This window comes from Ipomoea nil, unplaced genomic scaffold (assembly GCF_001879475.1).
Source record: "Ipomoea nil cultivar Tokyo-kokei standard unplaced genomic scaffold, Asagao_1.1 scaffold1334, whole genome shotgun sequence".
In the NCBI taxonomy this organism is placed as follows: domain Eukaryota; kingdom Viridiplantae; phylum Streptophyta; class Magnoliopsida; order Solanales; family Convolvulaceae; genus Ipomoea; species Ipomoea nil.
Window position 1 is genome coordinate 981,090 of NW_017617762.1, and position 10,077 is coordinate 991,166.

The 10,077-nt window shown below is 36.1% G+C and overlaps 1 long non-coding RNA gene across 1 annotated transcript; it reads right to left on the reverse strand.

Moving 5' to 3' along the window:
• Nucleotides 1-5,932: 5,932 nt before the first annotated feature.
• LOC109185590 lies at nt 5,933-9,262 on the reverse strand. The gene is made up of 3 exons (XR_002054985.1): nt 9,252-9,262; nt 8,848-8,854; nt 5,933-6,048 (listed from the first exon to the last, which is right to left on the reverse strand). It is a non-coding gene; the product is annotated as an uncharacterized LOC109185590 (long non-coding RNA).
• Between the last annotated feature and the right edge of the window lie 815 nt (nt 9,263-10,077).

Below are 10,077 nucleotides of genomic sequence, written 5' to 3' on the forward strand. Positions count from 1 at the left end.
GAATGACCTAGACAACACATAAAACATAAAATGATGGTGGCACCCTTCAAAGGATTAAACAAAATATCCCCCATGAACAGCATGTTTTAGCACAACTCTAACTTTACACCCCACCCTGTTTGAAATTGTGCACCTCTTTTGCGTAGAACCACAAAGCTCATCATCAATAATAGCATTCTTAAACTCATCTTAGCTATAAACTAGATACTTAAAATCAACCACCACATCCCTATGTTTCTTAACAATGCTTTGCCTAACATCAAAACCCACGCCCACAATATATGTCTTATATAAAAACATATACCATTATCCAAATCGTTAAATTGTTACCCAACATATGGTTTAATTACACCATCACATTTTTTTTTTTTAGTATACTTTAATCTATCTATAGTATCTACTCAACAAATTATGCATGCACCATCACATTCTAGAAACCAATATTTCATTATTCCAAGAGATATCGCTAAATGACATCTATTTCCATCAACATTGAATGATACATCACAAATTTCATAACAGTTACCAACACCAAAATTAAGGGAAATATCTAATGGCCCTTAAAAGTACCCCAAGGAAGGTACAAATAGTTAACATGCAAGTGCATCAACAAACCACATATAATGTACTATCATACAAACATAGTGCATCCATTATACATTAATCATGCATTCAGAGCTTAATCTCTATCTACCCATAAAGCGAAGAAAGATGATCCAATATATTATGGATATAAGTGTAACTACATTTCCATCTCTATCAGATTATAGTATTGAAACAATGAGGATAAAAAAAATAAGGATTAATACGAACTAATAATTTTAATTAATCAGCAGACACAAAACAATAAGATCATAAAGAGCAAAATCAGAATTCATGAATAAACAATCCAAAACTTGCTACAATTACAAGATTGATTGAAGACAAGTACAACAAAAAATACATGAATTCGATTGAGAATGAGAAATCAAGCACTAAATTGCCGATCAAATGTAAAATTAAAAGATTTAAAAACTTCCTAAATTTAGGTAGGCATTTAATATATTTGTGGCATAAACGAGGAAATTCGGACCTCGGAAAATCGACATGCACTGCATACACTAATATTTTGGGACGTCAATTTGATTGAAACAAAGTGGTGTGCCGTTGAAAGAGAAATAGGGGCTGCCGACGGTAGCGAGGCCGTGGCCACAGAGACAGCTCAAAACTAACAGTACTGTCATTGGCGTTGGTCATCAAAAATCTGAACGCTGATACCAGATGAGAACAAAATTCTTGAAGATTAATTATAATAGGTTATGATGGCGGTATGAGATCCCGGGGGGCCCATTTTATTGGGAAAGTCGGCCAACCGCCCAAGTGAAGTGTCCATCTTTATGGGTAGGGTGTTGTCCCAATAAGAATAATGGAGTTCTATTGGACTAAGGAAAGAAGGGAGCTTGAAGCAAAATATTATAAGAATTATTACTAGGGGAATCAAACTCACAACCTCAAGCATAACAACTCAAGTTCCAAACACCAAGCCAATCAAGATCTTATGTATTAAAGGGCAGGAAGCGCCACTTATGCATGTGAGTGCGCTAGAGGCAAAGTAGTGGGGGACACATGTGTGGTCCAGAATGAAGGCTGCCATATGTCGTCCATTTGTCAACCATTCGTGAATCCCTCAACAATATAAATAGGCACCATTACCTCCTTATTAAAGGTACCATTGGTTCACCAAACCCCTCCTGGTCCATTGGTCTAATTCTTCAACCTCCTGTTAGCACACCAGGGTTTCAGTCCTATCAGCAAGGTTGCAGTAGGCGCTAGGCGCTAGTCGGGCGGCCGGGCAGCGCCTAGCGCCTAGGCGGTCTAGGCGGCGCCTAGGCGGATTCTAGGCGGCGCTAGGCGGGCACCAAAAAAATTAAAAAAAATAGTGACAGACTTGTAGTTCGACAATTTTAATGAGGTTGTTTTCAACGTTCACTCAAATAACACATCTAAATAAATGAAATAATGATAATTTATAAGTCATAATGTCATAATAATATTAAAATCAATAATTAATGAAAGACGACATCGGTCAAAATCAGACAAAATCGATCAAAATCGGTCAAAACGGTCAAAATCGGACGAAATCGGTCGACTCGGCCGAGTTGGCCGAGTTGACCGACTCGGCCGAGTTTGACCGCCCAGGCCGCCTAGCGGCCGCCCAGGCCGCCTAGGCGGCCGACCGAGTTTTGGCCGCCTATAGGCGAAAACTCCAAGGCAAGTGGCCGCCTAGCGCCTAGGCGGGCGCCTAGGCGGCTAGGCGGCCGAGTTTTACAACACTGCCTATCAGTAACATATTTAGCTTTATTTCATTTATTAGTTCCCTTATGTTTAGTTATCATTTTGGGCCCTATTACATTCCTTAGGGCTACAGTATTTATCATTTATTATTTATGTATTCTTTGGGCCGCCATTTTGGGACGGTATCTCGAGCTTTGTACGTACTATTTTGAGTTTAGCGCCTCGGGTAATAAACCTACTATTTTTTTACCCGGTTTATGGTGGATCTGGTCCCGATAAAACTACCATTGGCGCCGTCTGTGGGGATCACTACGAAAAGTATGCGTTCCTAGTTTCTACCCGTTGTTAGCAGCATATGGAAGAGTCATCATTCTTGAATACTCTGGCTAGGAAGATGGCTTTTAAGTAAACCTCGGTTTCACCATATGACCTGAGAGTGTTTCAAGAAGTTGGGTGTTGATCATGCAGGCTACTTGAAGTCGTAATTACCGACGTTTTTCATACTCTAAATTATGTCATACAAAAGTTGGTATTATTGACGAATATGTAATAAAATGTCGACAAAAGTATGCACGACGAAGTTTAAAAAAGGTCGTTAAATAGAGTTTTACTCACGCTTTATATTTTTTTATACATGTCATTAATGATAATGATTGGCGACAAAAATTGAGAAAGTGTTTTAAATGTATCAACTAAATATATATTTATTGATGTTTTATATGTTGTTATCTTTGTCATGTATTATGTTATTGGTGATGAATATTATGAAATTCTTCCAAAAGAATCTACTGTTAAATTCAAAATGCATCAATAAATATTATTTTTTTTGGTGGTTGTAAATATTTTTTTTTATATGTTATGCATGTATTAAAACTAACTACAAAATATATTAACACTAATATATAATTAATACATTTGATATGACTAGCATTAAAATATTGTAATATCGTATTAAATTACAAGGATATATATAGTTAAAACTAAATGTTCTAATAGATCTACTAATAACTACAATAATAGATATTAAAAAGAGCATTGAATTAGACTTGGGAATTGAAACTTTCAGGGCCCGTTTACTAACAGAAAATTAATACTCTGTTTTCGAAAACTGAAGTTGTAAACTTGTTTACCTGTACTTATTTTCGAAATCATATTCTCCATTTACTAAATTAAAAATGTACTACATACATATATTTATAAGTTATTTCGTTACAAATTAAAATGTCATTAGAAAACATATTAATTGCAATAATTTAAAATAAGTTGTTCGTGACGAGATGTGATTACAAAACATTGCAAATAAAATTGATTACACCATCAATGATTATAGGCTGCTGCTGCAACTCAAGTACAATTCACCTTTCAACTCCAGCTCACCATAACATCTCAGTTTCCAGAGATTGAGTTAGAGCATAGCAGAAGCTGCTGTGAATCCTTTTACAGAGCTTCCTCTACAACTTATTAGTATTCCAAAACTCTAGACCACCAAGTATGATGGCCCTCTTTATACCTCCATTCCATAAAATCAAGCCATCCCAAAACGTATATCAAAAATTAAAAATTCAAACAAGTACAGAAAGCCTCTTTTCTCTCTCTTTTTTTTTTTTTAATTTTTAATTTTTTTTAATGTAGCAGATGCAACATCCACCTAAAGGTCTCAGTCTACAACAGCAGAAGACTCATGGCTCCAGAGCCTCAGCAACCTCACGCAATCTCCAACCAATGAGCCCAACATTTCTCTTCAAATGTCTACCCAACAAACCCCCTTCTAAAGACCAAGCCAAGCAATTCATTAAAAGCAGAAACCAGTACAATCTGTTCTATTTTATGAATAGAACAATCTGCTGTCCTGATGTCCTATTGAGGGATAAACAATATGTTCTATTTTATGAATAGAACAAAATCTAGAAAAACAAGAAATAATCAACTCATACGCATAAGCTAATCAACGTCGGTGCACAATAGACAAACAAGTGTTAACCGTGAAAGAGAAATCAAAGTAGTGAATTGGCCGATGATGAACGAACCGCCGCGACGAGAGAGGGATTATAGAGGGAAATTCGTTGATGAGCCGGCAGTAGCACTACGCGGTGGACTTTGAGCTTGGCGGTGGTCTGTGGACTGTGAGACTGATGGTGGCGGATGGGTGTCAAACGGTGGTGTGTGAACTCCGGAGGTCGGCACCGACGACGGCTCCTCCTTAGGCAGCACCTCTCGTCGGATCCTCCTCAGGCAACACTTCTCTCTAACTCAGATCGGAAAATGAAATAAAGGGAGGAGTGGGTGTGAAGGTCTGAAAGAGAAGGAAAGGGAGGAATGGGTGTGAAGGTCTGAAAGAGAATGAAAGTAGATGGGTGGTAGGTGGTAGAGTAAAAGCTGCCATTATTCTCTGAAGAACAGGAGAAGAAAGAAGGAAATCTCGGAGAAGATACTGGTTGGAATCGATGAGTGGCTCTCTTTTCTAATATTACTGTTCACGTGTGTTGTTCTCCTTTTGAAAACAAATTTTTGGCGTGTTTCAGTTTTCTTGTTAAAATAGAGAACAGTTCTCTATTTTGAAAATAGGAAAAGAAATTGGTAAACAACTACATTATTTTCTATTTTCAATTTTAGGAAATTCTCAGAAATTTCCTGTTAGTAAACGCCCCCTTAAGTTCTGCATAAGCTAGCTGCATGTTCCTCTCACTGATAGAGAAAAACACAAGTTAATATGGCATTAACTACTTCATTAAGTAACAAAGAATCATTTAAATCTCTAATATTCATCAACCTTTTCAAGTAATAAATATATTAAGCACAAATGAATAATGTAAATAAATTGTTATAACAAGAAGATGATTCCAGTAATGAATAATATTCTTTGACATTTGAAATTTTATGATATCTAAGGGGAAAAAATCATACTTTGTCTATCATTCAACTACTGTGAACAAGTTCAAAACATATACCATTAAATTTAAACCTATACTCTAACTTGCATACAATCATCATAATTAAGTTCTTCTCCATATAATATAATATAAAAGTAAAATAATTTCAGAAAAATATCTATCATTTATAAATACTTTCAAATATATTTTGTTATCAAAGTAAGAAAACATACCCAAAATGCACTGTCCTAACAAGGTTTCAAAACATGAAGTCACATATATTAGTTAAGAAAGGCTGAAGTGTCATCCCGCACTCTCAACCAATTGCGGTTTTTCATGCCGCACCCTAACCTTTTATAACTGTTGTTTCGATCCACAAACTATTTTTTTTTTCATCTAGAACATTTCACGGGTTATCTACAGGTAACCGGTAATAATACGCTGAAATGGATTTTTATTTATTTTTTCTTGGTTCACGTCTTCCTCCTTCACCGCCCAGAACCTGTTTCGACTTCTTCGGCCTCGGCTTCTACTTCCTCGACGCCTCCTACATCCTCCACCTGTCTACCCTGTCTACGGACTCCGCCGTAGCCATCGCCGTGGAGACCAGCCTCCCCTTCAGCAGTCACAACATCGATCCTCCGTCTCGCACCGTAGAGATGGAGATCGCCTCCGACTCGCTGTACAAGGGGAAGTTTATTCGCGGATTCTGCCACCTCTACGACGGCTAGGAAGCCATCGCGGTAGGCATGAAGGCGGAGATTACCATAAAGGACTGCATTATTACAGCTTATAGGGACCACTGCACCTACCTCGCCTGCGGCGAAACGCTACTGGAAGCGTTTGCGGAGCTTTTGGGGAGAAAGGATGGGTGCTCGAAAGGGAAAGGAGATTCCACGCATTTCTATATGAAGGAGAATGGATTTTTCAGTTGCCATGGGATCGTAGGGGCTAAGGTTCCGCTACGTATTGTAGGTTCCTACATAATTCTGTTGAATATTGCAGGTTAAAACTCCTACACTCATGCTTTTAGGCGCTAAGGATCTTCGAGTACCAGTTTCCACGGGATTGCAAGTAAGGCCGCCTATACTGTTTTCTGTGTTGGCTTTTTGACTTGTACAGGATATTGTTGCTTCGTATTGTACATGCGCCCGCACACACATATACGCATGTGTATGTGAGTGATTTCGGCTCGGAGAAATGACCATGATAAATGTATATAATCTAATAATATAACTACATTTAGATGGAATTTACACTTCTCGATGGATGTTTCCTCACTCATGGGGGGATTATGTACACTTGCATTTATCAAATATTTGATCCAATATGTCATTCTCAAAGAGCGAGTGTGTCCTTTATTGATGCAGTATGCACGAACTTTGAAGGAAAAAGGAGTTGAGGTAAAGGTGATATTCTTCCCAGAAGACGTGCATGAGATTGAAAAGGTAAGCGTTCCTATATCTATCGACTAGCACTTGACTTGGTATTGCGGTATTGCCTAGTTCTGTTTAGTTATCTATGGATCTCTCTTGCAGACCACAGTCTGATTTCGAAAGCTTTCTAAATATTGGAGTGTGGTTTAAGAAGTACTGCACATAAACGAACGGAAGAATAAGGAGCCCAAGCCCAGTCAAGAGTCACCGGAAGAAGAAGGCCTGTCGCGACCGCCAAAAACGCACATCGGATGAGGTTTCCGATCGGTGTAGACTGAACAAGAGCGTGTGGGTTTTTTTTTTTTAAAAAAAAAAAATTAAAATGCTTACATGTACTTCTTTCTCATACTTTTTATTTTTAAATTAAAATCAATAAAGCCACATCAGTAAATACCGGTGCCATGTCATCAAGCAAACCAGAAAACCTGTGAAATGTTCTAGATGGAAAAAAATAATTAGTTTGTGGATCGAAACAGCAATTATAAAAGGTTAGGGTGCGCATGAAGAATTGTAATTGGTTGAGGGTGCGGGATGACACTTCAGCCATTAAGAAATTATCATAAGTAAATTAAAAAAAAAAAATACTCACTGAATCTTTTAAAATTCTTGTTAAAGTTGGTGAGAGCGCTAATAGCTCCTTTAGAAAAAAGTTGTGTACAAAAGATGCTCCACAACTCCTTTCAGTAATGGTACAAAAGATGCTCCAACTCCATTCACAAAATACTTTGGTTTGTTGTTGGCTCATTGTTCACATAGCTTTTAACTCCAAAAGTACAAATTATGCTCAGAATTATACCCTACCAAAGCCAATTAAAAAATAAAAAGTTATGAGTTGGTTTACTTCAACTTATCATAAGACCTTGTAATTCTAAAACTTATCAAAAAAAAAAAAACAAAAAACAAAAAACAAAACAAAACAAAACTTAAATTTGGTTGTGTACCTTACCTTGTAATTCACAAAAAAATAGTTACTAAGATCTATAATTTTACAATTTTTAAAGATGCATTCGAGTTATTATAAGAAGTTCAATTCAATAATTAATAATAGTAATTTAATAATATATATCGATACTAGCCTTGGGCAGATCTCTCTGCTGCTAATGCAGCAAGTAACTCTTCATACTTTTCATATCTTTCAAACTTCATCTTCAATTCTTGAACTTCATTCTTTAGTTGAGTGTTTTCTTCCATTGTTGCTTTCATTTTTTTCCTCAAGATGTGAATTGTTTGCTCGAGTTCATGTAGATGTCACTGGTTTTGGCCCATTTCCCATTCCTTTAACATATCTTGATCTTTTGCCCATTACAACATCATAAACCTGATCAATAGTCATTGGTTTCTTTCTACAACTGAAGTCTGAAGCATGTCCATCATTTTTTTCTGAAGAATTGACACATTCACTTAAATGAAAAAATATTATAAAATATTATAGATCATATAATAGTTGAAGACTAGTATTGCATAATGTTTCTAAAATCACGTGCATAGTTCTTCTCAGCTTCATTTGTAATCCACATGCTATTTTTACAGCGTTTGAACTTAAACAAAGCAATCCTATCAGGCAGAAAACAACCCTCTTCTTTTTTCTTCCTTGATTATGTGGCATTTTTTGTTGACCGCGACACCTAGAGTTTATCATGCATTTCACCTAGAATATTAAGCATCACAACTATATAAATATTTCTATCAATGCAAAAAGTAGAACCATATAACTTATGTTGAGGAAGAAAAAAACCTGTACATCCCCTTTATACCGATAATCGCATAGCTCATTCCAATGATCATATGTTAGACCTTTAGGAACATGTAACTTTGCCTTAGTTGCAGAGATATATTTCAAGAACTCTTTATGTAATGCATGCTTGTAGTTTCTATAGCGAACTTTCAGAATATTCTCCACACATTGAAAGACTCGAGAATCTTCTCGAAAGTTAACAATATCTAACCTCATCTACCAATAACAATGAAAAAAATTACTGTATAAAGTTTAGAAGTTTGGTACCTAAATAAATACTGCAAATAGTTTCTATATTAGCAAAAACAATGTTATTCAAATTTGAAAATTTTCAATCTTGTTAGGTACTTACAATAAATCATTCCCAAGCACAATTCTTTTCTTCCTCGGTAAATTTAGATTATTTTATTGGACATGGCATGTAATCTCTAACAATTTGGCCAAGTTCATTGGATAGCTTAGCCGATGCAATTCGATTTAAAGGACGTCCCTGCTCTGCATCAATAACAACTTGTAGTTTTTTCCTGGCAACCTCATTCCTCTTTACCAATCCAATCCCTCTTGTCGGTCCTCTACATGGATTCTTTTTCGATAACCCACCATCTAAAAAGTAAGTGCGAAATAAAAAAAAAATAATGTTTACAACATTATAGTGTTAGGAAGTATAATATGTTTCTATTGATATCATTGCATTTCTTATTTTAAAATTCTTTAACCTGTGTTTGGTGTTGCATCTGGTGATAAAGAGGATGTCATGCTTTGATTTAGTTGATCTATAGATTGGGAATGATTCACTTCAGGATTAGATCATGGAAGAGAAGTTGTAGAACAAATCACCCCAGTATTAGTGGTGAGTGAAATCCTATTAGTGACTTCAACATTTGATGATGAAAACCTGTCGCGTTTTTTTGATTGACCTGGTGCCCATTTCACAACTTGTAGAAGTGTGAGAAAAAAGTAATTAGGTAAATTAATAGTTTGTTATTTTTTAATATGCCAATTCATACTATAGTTACTATTTAATTAATATACTTTAAGAAAACAATTAAGCAATTCACTCATGAATCTTCAGTTTCATCATCAGAATCGTCATTCATTTCTTCATCATTACTATCATACTCAATAGGAGATTCATCTTCATCATCTGATATTACAAAATTTCTTTCTGTTTCAATTCTTTTGGATTGCACAACAATAGCTTCCACAATCTCTAATTCAACACATACTATATGCAAGGATGTAGTAATGTCATCCGATATTTCCACAGCTATGCCATTACTAGATACCATCTCATTGTCTCGATAAACATCATTATTATCAAGTGTGTCATCTTTATCCTCTGGTATATATACTATCAATCTCATTTTCATCATAAATATGTCTGTTGGTTTTAGGGTTTTTGGGCCCAAGGAGGTCCAATACAACCTTAGTCGGTGGATACACCTTTCACATGCGGCTTATAGAAAAATAAGTAAAACAAGTATAACTCAATGCTTTTTGTACGTGGAAACCGAAAGGAAAACCACAGGCCTTTTTGGGCGGTGACAAGCCTAACTCCACTATGCATTTTGTAGGTGTCTTTGTACATATTGTAGAGCTATTTTGTACATGTAGTATGAAAATATCGTGTAGGGAAAGAGCTATACTTTGTATATAGAGATGGAGTATGCTTCTTTGTGGTAGAATGGAGTCTTCTTGATAGTCTTGTTGTTGTGTATGTGAATTGCCTTCTCTTGGGAGAGTGGTGTAGGAAGAGTGCTTG